The following is a 15,095-nucleotide window of genomic DNA, read 5'->3' on the forward strand; positions in this document are numbered from 1 at the left end:
CGGGCCTGGCGGCTCACGCCTGTAATCCCAGCACTTTGGGAGGCCAAGGGGGGGGTGGATCACCTGAGGTCAGGAATTCAAGACTAGCCTGGCCAACATGGTGAAACCCCATCTCTACTAAAGGTACAAAAAATTAGCTGGGCATGGTGGCGGGCACCTGTAATCTCAGCTACTCGGGAGGCTGAGGCAGGAGAATCCCTTGAACCCAGGAGGCAGAGGTTGCAGTTAGCTGAGATCGTGCCACTGCACTCCAGGCCTGGGTGACAGAGCCAAACTCAGTCTGAAAAAACTAACTAACTAACTAACTAACTAAATAAATAAATACACTATTAAGGCTAGAGAAGAACCGATATCACAACCAGTAAGTCTGTAAATTACTGGTTAATATACAGAATATTGCTTCCAAACAGAATACAAATGAAACACATACAAAAATTAATCAAATGCCAGGCCATAAAGAATGTCTCAAAGTTCATGTAACTGGTATCCTACAACCACATTCTCCAACAACCATAACAAAAAGATAACTTTTGAAATACCATGTTTGGAAACTTCTAAAAACTAATGAATCTAAGAAGAAATCATATTGAATTTTAAAAATACTTAGAAGTAAATAATTTTGAAAACTATACATCTAACCCTGTGGTATGCAGCAAGAGGAGTGTATATAGACAGATTTTCAGTTTTAAATAGTAACATTAAAAAATAAAAAGAGTGGCCGGGTGCAGTGGCTCATGCCTGTAATCCCAGCACTTTGGGAGGCTGAGGTGGGTGGATCACAAGGTGAGGAGATTGACACCATCCTGGCTAACACGGTGAAACCCTGTCTCTACTAAAAATACAAAAAAAATCAGCTGGGTGTGGTGGCAGGTGCCTGTAGACCCAGCTACTTGGGAGGCTGAGGCAGGAGAATGGTTTGAACCCAGGAGGCGGGGCTTGCAGTGAGCCAAGATCGCGCCATTGCACTCCAGCCTGGGCAGCAGAGCGAGACTCCGTCTCAAAAAATAATAATAAAAATAAAATAAAAAAACAAAATTAAGGCCGGGCGCGGTGGCTCACGCCTGTAATCCCAGCACTTTGGGAGGCCGAGGCGGGCGGATCACAAGGTCAGGAGATCGAGACCATGGTGAAACCCCGTCTCTACTAAAAATAGAAAAAATTAGCTGGGCGCAGTGGCGGGCGCCTGTAGTCCCAGCTACTCGGGAGGCTGAGGCAGGAGAATGGCGTGAACCCGGGAGGCGGAGCTTGCAGTGAGCCGAGATTGCGCCACTGCACTCCAGCCTGGGCGACAGAGCAAGACTCCGTCTCAAAAAAAAAAAAAAAAAAAAAAAAAAAAATTAAAAAAGAGCTAAAAATAAATTAATGAACTGAGTATCTATCTTAAGCAGTTAGAAAAGTTAAAGAAACATTAGAAAAACAAATCCAACTAGAAAATGAGCAAAAAACCACAAAGAGCCATTCACTGAAGATTTACAGATGGCAAATAAGCAGATGAAAAGGTAATCATCATCATTAGGTATTAAGGAAATGCAAATTAAAACCACATTGAGATGTCACTACACACACTTGTCAGAATGGCTAAGAGTGGTAATACCAAATGCTGACAAGGGTAAACTGAAATTGGATCACTCATACACTGCCGATGAGAATGTAAAATGGTACAGATACTCTGCAAAATTGTCTAACAGCTTCTCGTAAAACTAAACATGCAACTACCATATAACCCAGCAACTGCACCCCTGGGTATTTATCCCAGAGAAATGAAGACTTATGTTTACATTTTACATGAATGTTAACAGCAACTTTATTTCTAACAGTCAAACACCAGAAACCACCCAGATGTCCTTCAACAGGCAAATAATTAAACTGGTACGTTCATACCAAAAAGGAACAACTGATGCACAAAACCTGAATGAATCTCCAGGGAATTATAATTGCTCAGTGAAAAAAGCCAATCTCAAAGGTTAACCATATGACTCCATTTATATAAAACCCTCAAAATGACAAAATATGGAAATTAGAAACAGATTAGTAGTTGCCAGGGTTAACGGGGTAGCGGGAACAGGAGGGAAGTAAGTATGGCTATAAAAGGGCAACATGAAGAAATTTTGTAATATTCTTGTGATATTGTACTATACTTCTGCCAGATGTATTACCAGTGGAGGAAAACATACACTGGATTTCGCAATAAGTTCTAAAGTTTTTCAGAATTTCATGTGGATCTATAATGATCTCAAAATAAAAAGTTTTATTAAAGTAAAAACTGAAAGAGAAAACACAAATAGTCAAAAAGTATTCAAAATATCCTGAATATCTTTATAACTAAAGAAATGAAAACTAAACTGAAATACCATACTTTATCAGGGTGACAAAAGTATCACCAATATTATCTAGTGCTCCCCAGAATGTACAAAAATAGCATTCTACATTACTGGTATAATAACTAAAAATTTATATAATGCTTTTAAGTTTTTCGGTTATGGCACTTTTCAACATATACAGAAGAGAGCAATAGTATAATGAACCCTATACCTATCACCCAACTTTATCAATATTATGACTTGTGGTTGGTTCAGCTATCCCCCTCATTTTTGGTGGGGGAACTGGAATCCCATGATTTCATTAAGTACTAACAGATTAAAAACCCATACCCCTTGAAAATGAACAAATCAAGGGCTCTTGACCTTTTCCCCTTTCTAACTCATTTATGCCAGAGATTGCAATTGGTGTGTATGTGTGAAAAATCAGACCTTGGTAATGACTTTGAGTGGGATACAAATAACTCTCACAAGCTTAGCGTTCCAATAATGGAACACTAGGCATAAATGGGTTAAGCCATGGACCTCCCCTCCTCCTGCCTTCCAGCAGTGTGGTGAAACACAGAACCTCTACTCACAATGTTTTTGATGCATAAAAATACACAAGATTGCAAATAAGTCAATTATACTAAAATTAAATTATCAGTATATTTTCCAAAGCTCATTTTGAAAAGGTGTTTCTTTATTAAGAACTCCTGCAACACTTACTTCATCTAATGCTAATATTCAATTTTTGCTGAGTGTATTTTTTTAAACATTTCTTACAGTTGGTGTGAACTGGGATCCAAACTAAGTCGATATACTGTACTTAAGCTGATATGTTTTAAGTCTCTGACACCATTCTCTTCCCCCACTCTATGTCATTTATTTAAGAAGCTGGCTTCATTTGTCCTGTAGCATTTCCCACATCGTGAGTTTGGCTAATGTGTATTTTCATGGTGTTCCTCTATCCCTCTATCCCTCTATCCCCTATAAACACGTAATTATTTCTAGAGGCTTTGCTTTTTCTAGGTCGTTTTGTCATTGTTGCAAGAATAATTCGTAAGTATTCTTGTGTACTTCTTACTGCCATTTATTAGTAGGCACATTATGTCTGCCTGAACCGTTTTCTGTGATGTTAAGACTGAATGGTAGATTTGTAGCACTGAACTGATTTATCCATTATAAAGTTCCCCCATCAAACCTCTACCCAATGGTTTTACCTACCACTGATCACTGCCTAGATCAACTATTTCAAAAATGATGATACGCTAGCTCTACCTGCTTTCAGAAACTGTGATTATTCTCGAAGAAAAATTTTGCCTAATTGTTCTATTACCCTAAGACATACAACCTTACAGAAAAGGTAGCATACATACTTCTGTGTGGTTATGACACCAACTGCACGTAGAGTTAAGCTCACTAGTTTCCATTTTTTGAAGATCACTTTATTTTCCCTTTTTAAAATGTAATTGTTTCGTAATTATGTAAAGCATTTGGATGGTTCTAAAAGCTAAACTGTCAAGCAAGGTAGAGGTTTAAATATCAAACATGTTTCAACATTATGTTTAATAGTGTTTATATTAATGTTTAAACATTAAATATGTTTAAATATCAAACATATTTAAAACACTTAGAGGTCTTCTTCCATACCTTCTCTTATCTCTCCCCTCTCCCATCCACCCAACTGGACAGTCATTTATTTGTTTTGGTTTATGTTTCTATTTTTTTAAAAAAATATTTTAAGGAAAGTATTCAAGAAAAATATATAAGAAAATTAAAAATTCTAATTTTTATCTACCCCCACAACAAAACACACACACACATGCATACAGGTGCGCATGCACACGCATACACACAGGCAGACTATACTGTCTGAATCTTTTCATTTTTAGTTTAACTATATATCCTTAAGATCATTCCACAGCAGCATATGAGACTTCCTTTACTAATATATCTACTACTTCTAACAATTGCAGAGTGCTTCATCATTATGTAAATAGCACTTTCTTCAACTAGACCTTACTGAAGGTTAATGGGTTGTTTCTAATTTTCTGGGATTAAATAATGCTGCAATGAACAGCCTCATATACATGTCATTTTGATTTTCTGTTAGTGTACCTTTGGGTTGGAATCATAGAAGAATGCTGAGTTATAGCTAAGGTTTGTATAGTTTTGTGAGATATTGCTAAATTCTGTATTCATAAACTATTTTTTAAAATTCCTAATACAATATATCCGTGATTATTTCCCCACAGCCTTGCCAACAAACTATGTTGTCAATCTTTTGGATTTTTGCCAATCTAATAGGGGAGAAATAGTGTTTCAGAGTTGTAATTTGTATTTCTCTTATTACAGTGATATGTTTTCCCATATTTAAGGGATATTTACTTTTGTCTGTGTGAACTATTTGTTCATATCTTTCCCCCATATCCTAGAATTATGACTCCAACTCCATAAAGTTCCTTACCTGAAAAGGTTCCACACAGCCAGAATTTACCATTTGTTCCAGCCAAAATCTGGTGATAGGCAGATTGGTTGCCTGAACCCCCATTTAGAGCAGTTACCTTAGAAAGCTTGAAATTATAAATCCCTTCTCTGCCCCTTTGTGACATAAATCTACCATCGAGAACTATCTTCTCAAGGACCTGAGAACTATCTCTTTGAAATGCAATCAAAAAGATAACTTTCACTTTTGTTCCCAGTCCCTGGTGAGTGGGTAAGTAAGGGCCAAACATTGGTGGGCCTAATTTGCATCACTGCCTCCTGTCATAAATACAAGTTTGTTTCTCTTCCAGATAAATGCCAATAACAAACCCGGATTGCCTACTCACATGGACCACCTACTCCCCTTAAAAACCACTCACTGGCCGGGCATGGTGGCTCACTCCTGTAATCCCAGCACTTTGGGAGGCCGAGGCGGGCGGATCACGAGGTCAGAAGATTGAGACCATCCTGGCCAACATGGTGAAATCCAGTCTCTACTAAAATACAAAAAAATTAGCCAGGTGTGGTGGTGTGTGCCTGTAGTCCCAGCTACTCAGGAGGCTGAGGCAGGGGAATCGCTTGAGCCTGGGAGGCAGAGATTGCAGTGAGCTGAGATCACGCTACTGCACTCCAGCCTAGCAACAGAGACGGACTCCATATCAAAACAAAAACAAAAACAAAAACAAAACAAAAAAATCACCTTTCTTTTCCTTAGCAGTGTCTTTCCCTTAGTACACTCAACCTTTAAAAAGTCTCTTCCCCTTTTGTTTTGGCCAAAGTGAGCTGAGTTCACACTGGACTCTCTTCCCTACTGCAGTAGTTAGTTAATAAAATCTATCCTTACCATTTTAACTAGTGTCCAGTTTACCTTTGACAGCTATAATTCTAGTTATGGACCAACATAAGTACTGGGCTCTCCCAAATTGGAAATGCATGGAATATCCAAAGAAGCATCACAAAGGCATTAAGAAATGAAGTACAATATAAACACCACTGAAGCCCCACGCATCCCTCCATAAAGCAAAGATGCAAACACCACAGCAAAAGTTTAGAAAATGAAACCACTATTGGAACTACTGCCCACAGTTCCTCTGCTTCCTAGATCCTATGTCTTACTTTTTCTTGCTTTACCCTTCGTTTTGCTGGAGCACGTCCTCTAGTTGTTTCCTGAGTTAAGAATATATTGGAATTAAATTTTTTTAGAATGTGTATCTGAAAATGATTTTGTTCTCTCATACATGATTGGTAGTTTGGCTATCTATATACAGGGGACTTATTGTTTAATGGGTACAGAGTTTAAGTTCTGCAAGATGAAGATTATTCTAGAAATAGATGGTTGTACAACAATGTGAATGTACTTAATGCCAATATTTTCAGCCAGGTGAACCAGGAAAAGGAGTCATAATGGATTAAGGTCCATCCTAACGACCTCATTTTACCTCAGTTACCTCTTTGAAGACACTATATCCAAATATAGTCACATTATGAACTACTAGGGGTTAGGACTTCAGTGTGTGAATTTCTGAAGGGACAAAATTCAGTTCATAACATTTGTTTTTACCACAATTTTTTAGAAATTTAAAAATATCATTGCAATAAACTATAAGGCCATTTATGCATAATTCCCATATAGTACAGTAAGAATTAGATTAATGTACTTACATGTTAGTTAATTATGACATTAAATTCATTATGTTACATGTTTTCGTAATTGGTGGTTTATATCTAATTTGCCCATAATTTGGCAAGATTATTTATTGCTCTTACTTTTGTAGTCACATAATGGCTTCTTTCTTTAGATAAAATGTAATCATCTTCAGATTATAGGATGATACTGATCTTGGATCAGTTTATTATAGTTCAGAGGGGTAATAAAAGTAATATTTTGTAATGTCTAACAAAATAATCATATAGAGAGTAATGTCATATATCTAAGACATTTATAAGTTTGTTGAAGAAACAGAATTATAGTTGAGGTTGGTTTTTTTTTTTTTTTTTTTTTTGAGACGGAGTCTCGCTCTGTCGCCCAGGCTGGAGTGCAGTGGCCGGATCTCAGCTCACTGCAAGCTCCGCCTCCCGGGTTCACGCCATTCTCCTGCCTCAGCCTCCCGAGTAGCTGGGACTACAGGCGCCCGCCACCTCGCCCGGCTAGTTTTTTGTATTTTTTAGTAGAGACGGGGTTTCACCGTGTTAGCCAAGATGGTCTCGATGTCCTGACCTCGTGATCCGCCCGTCTCGGCCTCCCAAAGTGCTGGGATTACAGGCTTGAGCCACCGCGACCGGCCGAGGTTTTTTTAAGAGCAAACTTTTTGCCTATCTTTCTTTATTCTCATTCCTTGGCTCTGTCTCCTAGTCTCTACTAACCTCAGTAAACATTTGTTGAGTGAATAAGTGAATGAATTGTGCTATGCACAGTACTTTTGCCTTTGTCATTGTTTTGTGCCTTCTCATACTGGGGATGATTTCAAAGTGATATTTCCAAAAGTCGACAGAATTAGATGGAATTTTATTTGACATACACTGTTTTAGAAAAAAAAAAAAAACCTAATTTTTAAGTAGCCTTTATTTCTGACTAGCCTGTAATTTTTTGTTTTCCCAGTGGAGGGATCTGTTTCATCAGTTGTTTCATTAGTAGGAGTATTTACCAATAAAAATTACTTGATGAGATACTAAGGTTTAAAAAGTTGAAGAGAATAAAATCATCTTATGAATTGACTTGTCTTTTTGCATTACCTACAGCATATCCAAGTTAGTTAATCGGGGACTTTTTCCCCTTTCATTGTTTACTGCGAGATCTGTACCCCAACCAAACTTCCGGACTTAGTCACTTGGGTATTGTTACTTAGCTGATTCTTATCAGAAGCAGGAAATTGTCAAGTTATGTGTTAAAGTACAACAGAATCCAAAACTGAACAAGAGATTTCCCTTTAGAATTTTATTTTATTGCTAGCTGGTTCCTTACATTTTCCTTAGAGTGTAACTACTGACTTGCCAAAAAAGGTCCTATTTATCATGACCTATATACACAGCAAACAGTATCCTTCCTCAGAGTTTACACATCATACACAATATGACTGACTAAATGATTTGACAAACTTGGTATCATTAATATATAGCTATACCTACAGAATTTATAAAAGTAGCTTGGGAAAGAACATGTTTTGTCTAGCATTATTCATGTATTTACATTAGCAGTTCTCTAAGAAAGGGTTACTAAAATGGATCTCTTAAGAAGTCTATGGAGCCAAAACTATTTTCATAATACTAGGATGTTAATTTCCTTTTTCACTGGAGATTCCAGAGGCTACATGAAATTCAATGACATTGTCAGTATTTGTAAGATCTGCAAAACTCTGTCTATATATATTGAGAAATGATACATAATAGATGGATAAAAATAGGGCCATATTTTTTTTGCTGTTTATTTTACATACAGTGACATTTATACTGCTTGGTGTGAATAAAATTTGACAAACACTTAAGGGTTATGTAATCGCTGCCATAATCTAAATAAGAACAGTTCTATCACTCCCTCTCAAGAAAAAAAAAATTGCTTCTTGCTTTGTATTCAAACCCATCCCCAACCATTAGTTTGTGACAACTATTGATCTATTTTCTGTCCCTATGTAGTTTTGCCTTTTCCAGAATGTTATATGTAGCTGCTGAGTCTGGCTTTTCCAGTTAACATAATGTATTTGCTTCATTTGTGTTGTTGTGTAAATCAGTACTTCATTCCTTTTTAGCACTGAGTAGTCCATTGTATGGATCAACCATCATTTATTTAATGAGAATTTTATAAATTTCAAGAAAAACTAAGTTAAACAAGAGAAGAAATTTAATCATATGAGGTAAGCCAGTAATAAACAATACTCACATGGTTACATGGTCATTAATGAAAACACTGAATATATATCATTTTATCAAGAAAATGAGGCCAAGAAAGGTTACATGAATTAATACAGCTGGCCTTCAGTATCTAAAGCAGGACTGTCCAATATTTTGGCTTTCCTGGGCCACATTGGAATAACTCTCTTGGGTCACACATAACATACACTAAACTAACGATAGCTGATGAGCTTAAAATAATCACCAAAAAATCTCATCATGTTTTAAGAACATTTATGACTTTGTGTTGGGCTGCATTCAAAGCCATCCTGGGCTGCATGCAGCCCACAGGCCACAGGTTGGGTAAGCTTAATCTAAGGGAAATCAGTTACAGTTTCCTCCTCTTCAATACCAAAATCCAGAGATGCTTAAGTCTCTTATATGAAAATGGCCTAGTATTTGTACATAACCTATGCACAACCTCATGTATACGTTGTCATCTCTAGATTATTTATAATACTTAATATAATAAAATGTGAATAGTTGTTTCACTGTATTGCGTTTTTTGTTTGTATATTTTAATTAGCGTTTCTTTTTTTTCCAGAATGTTTTTTACTTGTGGTTGGTTGAATCTGTGGATGCAGAACCCAGATATATGGAGGGCTGACTGTATCTTCATTTATCTTAATAGAAATGAACTAAAAGATAATATATATATATATATTATTTAGACACGTATCTGTGTCCGGAATTGGTGGGTTCTTGGTCTCACTGACTTCAAGAATGAAGCCACGGACCCTCACGGTGAGTATTTTTTTATTTTACTTTATATATTTTTTGAGACGGAGTCTGGCTCTCACCTGGGCTGGAGTGCTGTAGCATGATCTTGGCTCACTGCAAGCTCCGCCTCCTGGATTCACGCCATTCTCCTGCCTCAGCCTCCTGAGTAGCTGGGACCACAGGCACCTGCCACCACGCCTGGCTAATTTTTTGTATTTTTAGCAGAGATGGGGTTTCACCGTGTTATCCAGGATGGTCTGGATCTCCTAATCTCGTGATCCGCCCACCTCGGCCTCCCAAGTGTTACAGGTTTTAAAGGTGGTATGTCCAGAGTTTGTTCCTTCAGACGTTCAAATGTGTCTGGAGCTTCTTCCTTCTGGTGGGTTCATGGTCTTCCTGACAGCAGTGAAGCTGCAGACCGTCCTGGTGAGTGTTACAGCTCATAAAAGCAGCATGGACCCAAAGAGTGAGCAGCAGCAAGATTTACTGCAAAGAGGGAAAGAACAAAGCTTCCACAGTGTGGAAGAGAACCTGGTTGCCCCTGCTGGCTCAGGCAGCCTGCTTTTATTTCCTTATCTGACAAACCCCCCCCCGCCTCCCCCGCCACCCACATCCTGCTTATCGGTCCATTTCACAGAGAGTTGATTGGTCCGTTTTGACAGAATGCTGAGTGGTCCGTTTTGACAGAGTGCTGATTGGTGCATTTACAATCCTTGAGCTAGACACAGTGCTAGACAGAGTTGTTCCCCAAGTCCCCACTAGGTTAGCTAGACCCAGAGTTAGCTAGACACAGAGTACCAATTGGTGTATTTACAAACCTTGAGTCAGACACAGAGTACTGATTGGTGTATTTACAAACCCTGAGCTAGACACAGAGTGCTGATTGGTGCGTTTACAATCCTTGAGCTAGACACAGAGTGCTGATTGGTGTATTTATGATCCTCTAGCTAGACCTAAAAGTTCTCCAAGTCCCCACCAGATTAGCTAGATACAGACTGCTGACTGGTGCACATACAATCCTCCCGCTAGATACAAAAGTTCTCCAAGTCCCCAACCGGCTCAGGAGCCCAGCTGGCTTCACCTAGTGGATCCTGCACCGGGGCTGCAGGCGGAGCTGCCAGCCAGTCTCAAGCCGTGCCTGCACTCCTCAGCCCTTGGGCTGTCCATAGGACTGAGCTACACGGAGCTGGGGGCGGCGCCCGTCGGGGAGGCTCTGGCCTAGGGGGAGCCCACAGCAGGGGCGGAGCTCAGCCAGGGCGGGATGCAAGTCCCGGGCCCTGCCCCCTGGGGAGGCAGCTAAGGCCCGGCAAGAATTTGAGTGCAGCACCGGCAGGCGGCACTGCTGGGGGATGCCGCGCAACCTCTGCAGCTGCTGGCCCGGGTGCTAAGCCCCTTACTGCCCTGGGCCGGCGGAGCCCGCTGCTCCGAGTGCGGGGCCCGCTGAGCCCGCGCCCGCCAGAATTCGCCCTGGCCTGTGAGCGCCACGCGCGCAGCCCGGGTTCCCGCCCGCGCCTCTTCCTCCACACCTCCTGGCAAGCAGAGGGAGGCAGCTCTGCCTCCGCCAGCCCAGAGAAGGGCTTCCACAGTGCCGTGGAGGGCTGAAGGGCGGGCCAAAGGGCTCCTCAAGCGCCGCCAGAGTGGACGCCGAGGTTGAGGAGGTGCTGAGAGTGAGGGCTGCTAGCACATTGTCAACTCTCATATCTATAAAGAATATCAGAAGAAACAGCTTTAAAAAATTGAAAGCAATTACCCATTGAGTCAAGGCAGAGGATAAACAAGGGGGAGAACAAAGAAACGCTAGCTATGTCTGTGGCACTATTTGGGACTTTATGTTCATATACTACTTTGATAATTTTAAAAAATAATGTAGAAAATCTCAATGACTCCTTAAAAATCAAAATTAAGTCAATGAAAATTAAGCTACTTTTAAGCTATACCAGCATCCATTCTCTCTTCTTTTTGTAACAATATCTCAACTTTCTTCTGATTAACTATTCTCCACAACCCCATCCCCCAATTCTATTTCTAAATTATTCAGGTAGAGTTCCATCAACTCAGGAGTAGAATATGCAACTCACCGCATGATCAATCAGAATGTTAAATTCCCTTATTCTTGTGACTAATTCAAGAATGAACTTAAAACTCAAGTTATTCACTCAGAAAGACTCCTGGGATGTCTGTAGGAGCTACTGGAAAGATACTCTCTTTTCCCAATGGCCTTAACTTGACAGCATGAAAACTTCAGAGTAGATGTCACCATGTAAAACCTGACAATGAGGCTGAGAGGATTAAATTCCATTTTTTGAGCCCCGAGTCTAGTAAATTCTCAATCCAGATTCTATGTGAAGTTTTCATTATGTAAACCAAAAATTACCTGCCTGCTAAAACAAAACAAATAAGGAAAATATACAGAACAATAGGCACCTGGACTGAAGAGTATCAAATTAAAAAAAAAAAAAAAAAAAAAAAACTCTGTATGAAAGATTCCAGATGGAGAAAAATGAACAAAAGGATAAAAACGTCAGAGGGAGAATTAAGGAAACCCTAACACTAGCAATAACAGATATTCCCAGTTTTACAACATGTATGTCTACATTTTGGATTGGGCTTAATGAAAGCTAAGAATGAATGCTATATGGAGCTTATAAACAACCAAACTACTGATTTTACCATATTTACCAGTTATTTTTGAGGTCCTACTAATATGTGCCAGGTACAGTATGAGCTATATAGCTTACAAAGCTAAATCAAGTATAGTGTCTATCCTGGAAAAGCTTTCAGGCTTGTGGGAAAAGTTCTGTATTCCTTGTTAATATTATTTTATCTATACTGCTGACTGACTTTAAACTTATCCTGATTCCATCAGCATCATAAACTATGCCAACTGCACATTTGTAAATTAGGTCCAATGTGCAGCTACCTGTTCATACATTTAGCCAACTCTGGCTGGATCAATAAAACCACCCATCTTTTCACTTTATAAACTCTTAGCTCCCAGAATCCTCCATATAAACAATTTATTTTTAAATGTAATGTAAAAACAAATGGCCTGCCTTGAACTCTAAAGGTGTAAACAACAAAAAGAATAATGATCCTGGGGACAGGCCAGGTGTCAGGTATAAAACAGGACAGATCCAGAGAAGCAGCATAAGAAATTTATACCCACTGGTTGTAAGATACAGACTGTGGATTCTGGTTTTATTCTCCTCACAAAGGGTGATGCCAAAAAGGGAAGCACTAATATTGGGGGAGAGCTTACTGATGTATTTGTCATCTATTGTGAAGGTTCTGGGAATTACCTTCCTGAGGCATGGAAGCAGAGATTTTATTCAACCTAAACCACCTCTAACTCGTAAGTGCTGTGGGAAAGAACTGTTATAAATAAAGAAACATGACGGTTTACCTAAGGAGAACTGACCTAAGTAACTCAACCCTCAAAAATAAAACAGGAGTTACAAACTAGAAACCGGAGGCATGACGGGAAAAGTGTAAGAGATGAGCTATCCTTTATTTCCCTTTTACTATTATCTGTAAATTGCTTCCATATTTGGTTACATGGGCTGTAAGGTAGAGGGCACTAGGAAGACTGTCTAGATTCTCCAATTTTCCAAAAGCTGGAGAAAACTCCCCAAAGGATTGTGAAGGTTAAAACAACTTTAAAGACGCAAAGTAAAATATAGTCTCTGAGATATGATTCAAGGAAAAAATGAGAATAGGAACCAGGCCAAGCCTGAGAAAGATCTATGAGGCTTAACATAGACAGGGGTGTCCAATCTTTTGGTTTCCCTGGATCACACTGGAAGAAGAATTATCTTGGGCCACACATAAAATACACTAATGATAGCTGATTCGGAGATGGGGGGGAAGGGCTCATATTTTAAGAAAGTTTACAAATTTGTGTTGGGCCACATTCAAAGCTGTCATGGGCCGCATGCTGCCCATAGGTTGGACAAGCTTGACATAGAACATGTCACATTGTTCTCACATAAACTGAAGCAATGCTCCACAGGTGCCTGCAAACTGTTGATTACTGCACACACAGGGACTAATTCATAAGGGAAAATTCTTCTTCTGTAACACCCCATCTAGCTCCTTCAGACTATCCCTAAATGTCTCAGTATTATTTGACATTTTATACTATGTTTACCTATTACATATGAATTTACATTTGAAATTACATATGAAATTACAAATGTACAATTTTTCACCTTAGGCAACTTGTTTATCTTACCCTAGTTTTCAGCCCTGTTTGGCTGCCCCTATAAGCAAAATATGCTTATAATAAATTCAGTTTCCCTCCTAGCCACACACTCGGGTTGTAGCCACTGCTCTGCCATTAGTTATCACTCAGGGCCTGTCATACCAACCTCCCAGAAACTCCATTTCCTTATCTACAACATAAGGGAATTGAACTCGATAATATAAAAAAAGTCTCTTTTACTGTTAAAATTACAATTTCAATTTTTTGAACTAAACAAACTTAGTTTTGTTTTCTAAGTTTTTCATTACATTAAACCCTCATTATTCTGATCCTTACTCTTCTAATCTAATTATCATATTTCAGTGTCACTCCAAGTTATACATATTTCCAAAAGAATATACACAAACTAACACAGAGGACCCTAAGACTATAATTTCCCCATGCTTTACGTTATTATTAAGGTTTAGATTGTGTCATCTCTTCTAGTAAGCATATTCATAAAACCTGAATATGCTTACTTCAATGTTCTCTCCAAATCTCATGTTGAAATTTGATCTCCATATTGGAAGATCACCCAATGGAAGGTGTCTGGCTCGTGGAAGTGGATCCCTCATGAATACATTACTGCCATCCCTCTTGAGTGAGTTCACATACATAAAACCTGTGTTAACCCGAAATATCAGACATATTTAACTTATGACTAATCATAACATTTGAGTATTTTTCATATTAATTGCTGCACTTAATTCCAATTCCCCCTCATGCCTTAAATGAATTTATGTCATTTTTATCATAAAATGGTTTTAGGACTCTACCACTTAGCCCTAGATACGGTTTGGATTTGTGTCTCCATCCAAATCTCATGTCGAATTGTAATCCCCAGGTGACTGGAGATGACTGTGAGATGACTGGATCATGGGAGCAGATTTCTCCCCTTGTTGTTCCGTGATAGTTGCTGTTCCACGATGAGTTATCATGAGACCTGGTTGTTTAAAAGTATTTGGCTAGGCCGGGCACAGTGGCTTACGCCTGTAATCCCAGCACTTTGGGAGGCTGAGGCGGGCAGATCACCTCGGGTCAGGAGTTCAAGACCAGTATGGCCAATGTGGTGAAACCCTGTCTCTACTAATAATATAAAAGTTAGCCAGGCATGGTGGTGCACACCTGTAATCCCAGCTACTCGGGAGGCTGAGGCAGGAGAATTGCTTGAACCTGGGAGGCGGAGGTTGCAGTGAGCCAAGATGGCTCCACTGCACTCCAGCCTGGATGACAGAGTGAGATTCCATCTCAAACAAAAAAAAAAGTAAGTGTTTGGCACCTTCACCTTCACTCTCTTCCTTCTGCTCTGGCCATGCTTCCTATGCAGCCTGAGAAAACTGTGAGCCTTTTAAACCTCTTTTCTTTATAAATTACCCAGTCTCATGTAGTTCTTTATAGCAACATAAGAGTAGACTAATACAGCCCTATTAAAGTTTATCATGTCTCCCATTGTCATTTTGGCCTAT

The 15,095-nt window shown here is 39.3% G+C and overlaps 1 protein-coding gene across 5 annotated transcripts in view; it reads right to left on the minus strand.

Annotated features, from left to right (window-relative positions):
* The window catches only part of NCK1 (NCK adaptor protein 1), a 95,463-nt gene that overhangs the window by 23,530 nt on the left and 56,838 nt on the right, over positions 1–15,095 (minus strand). The window lies entirely within an intron of this gene.

The sequence above is a fragment of the Papio anubis genome, chromosome 2, assembly GCF_008728515.1.
Source record: "Papio anubis isolate 15944 chromosome 2, Panubis1.0, whole genome shotgun sequence".
Classification (NCBI taxonomy): Eukaryota; Metazoa; Chordata; class Mammalia; order Primates; family Cercopithecidae; genus Papio; species Papio anubis.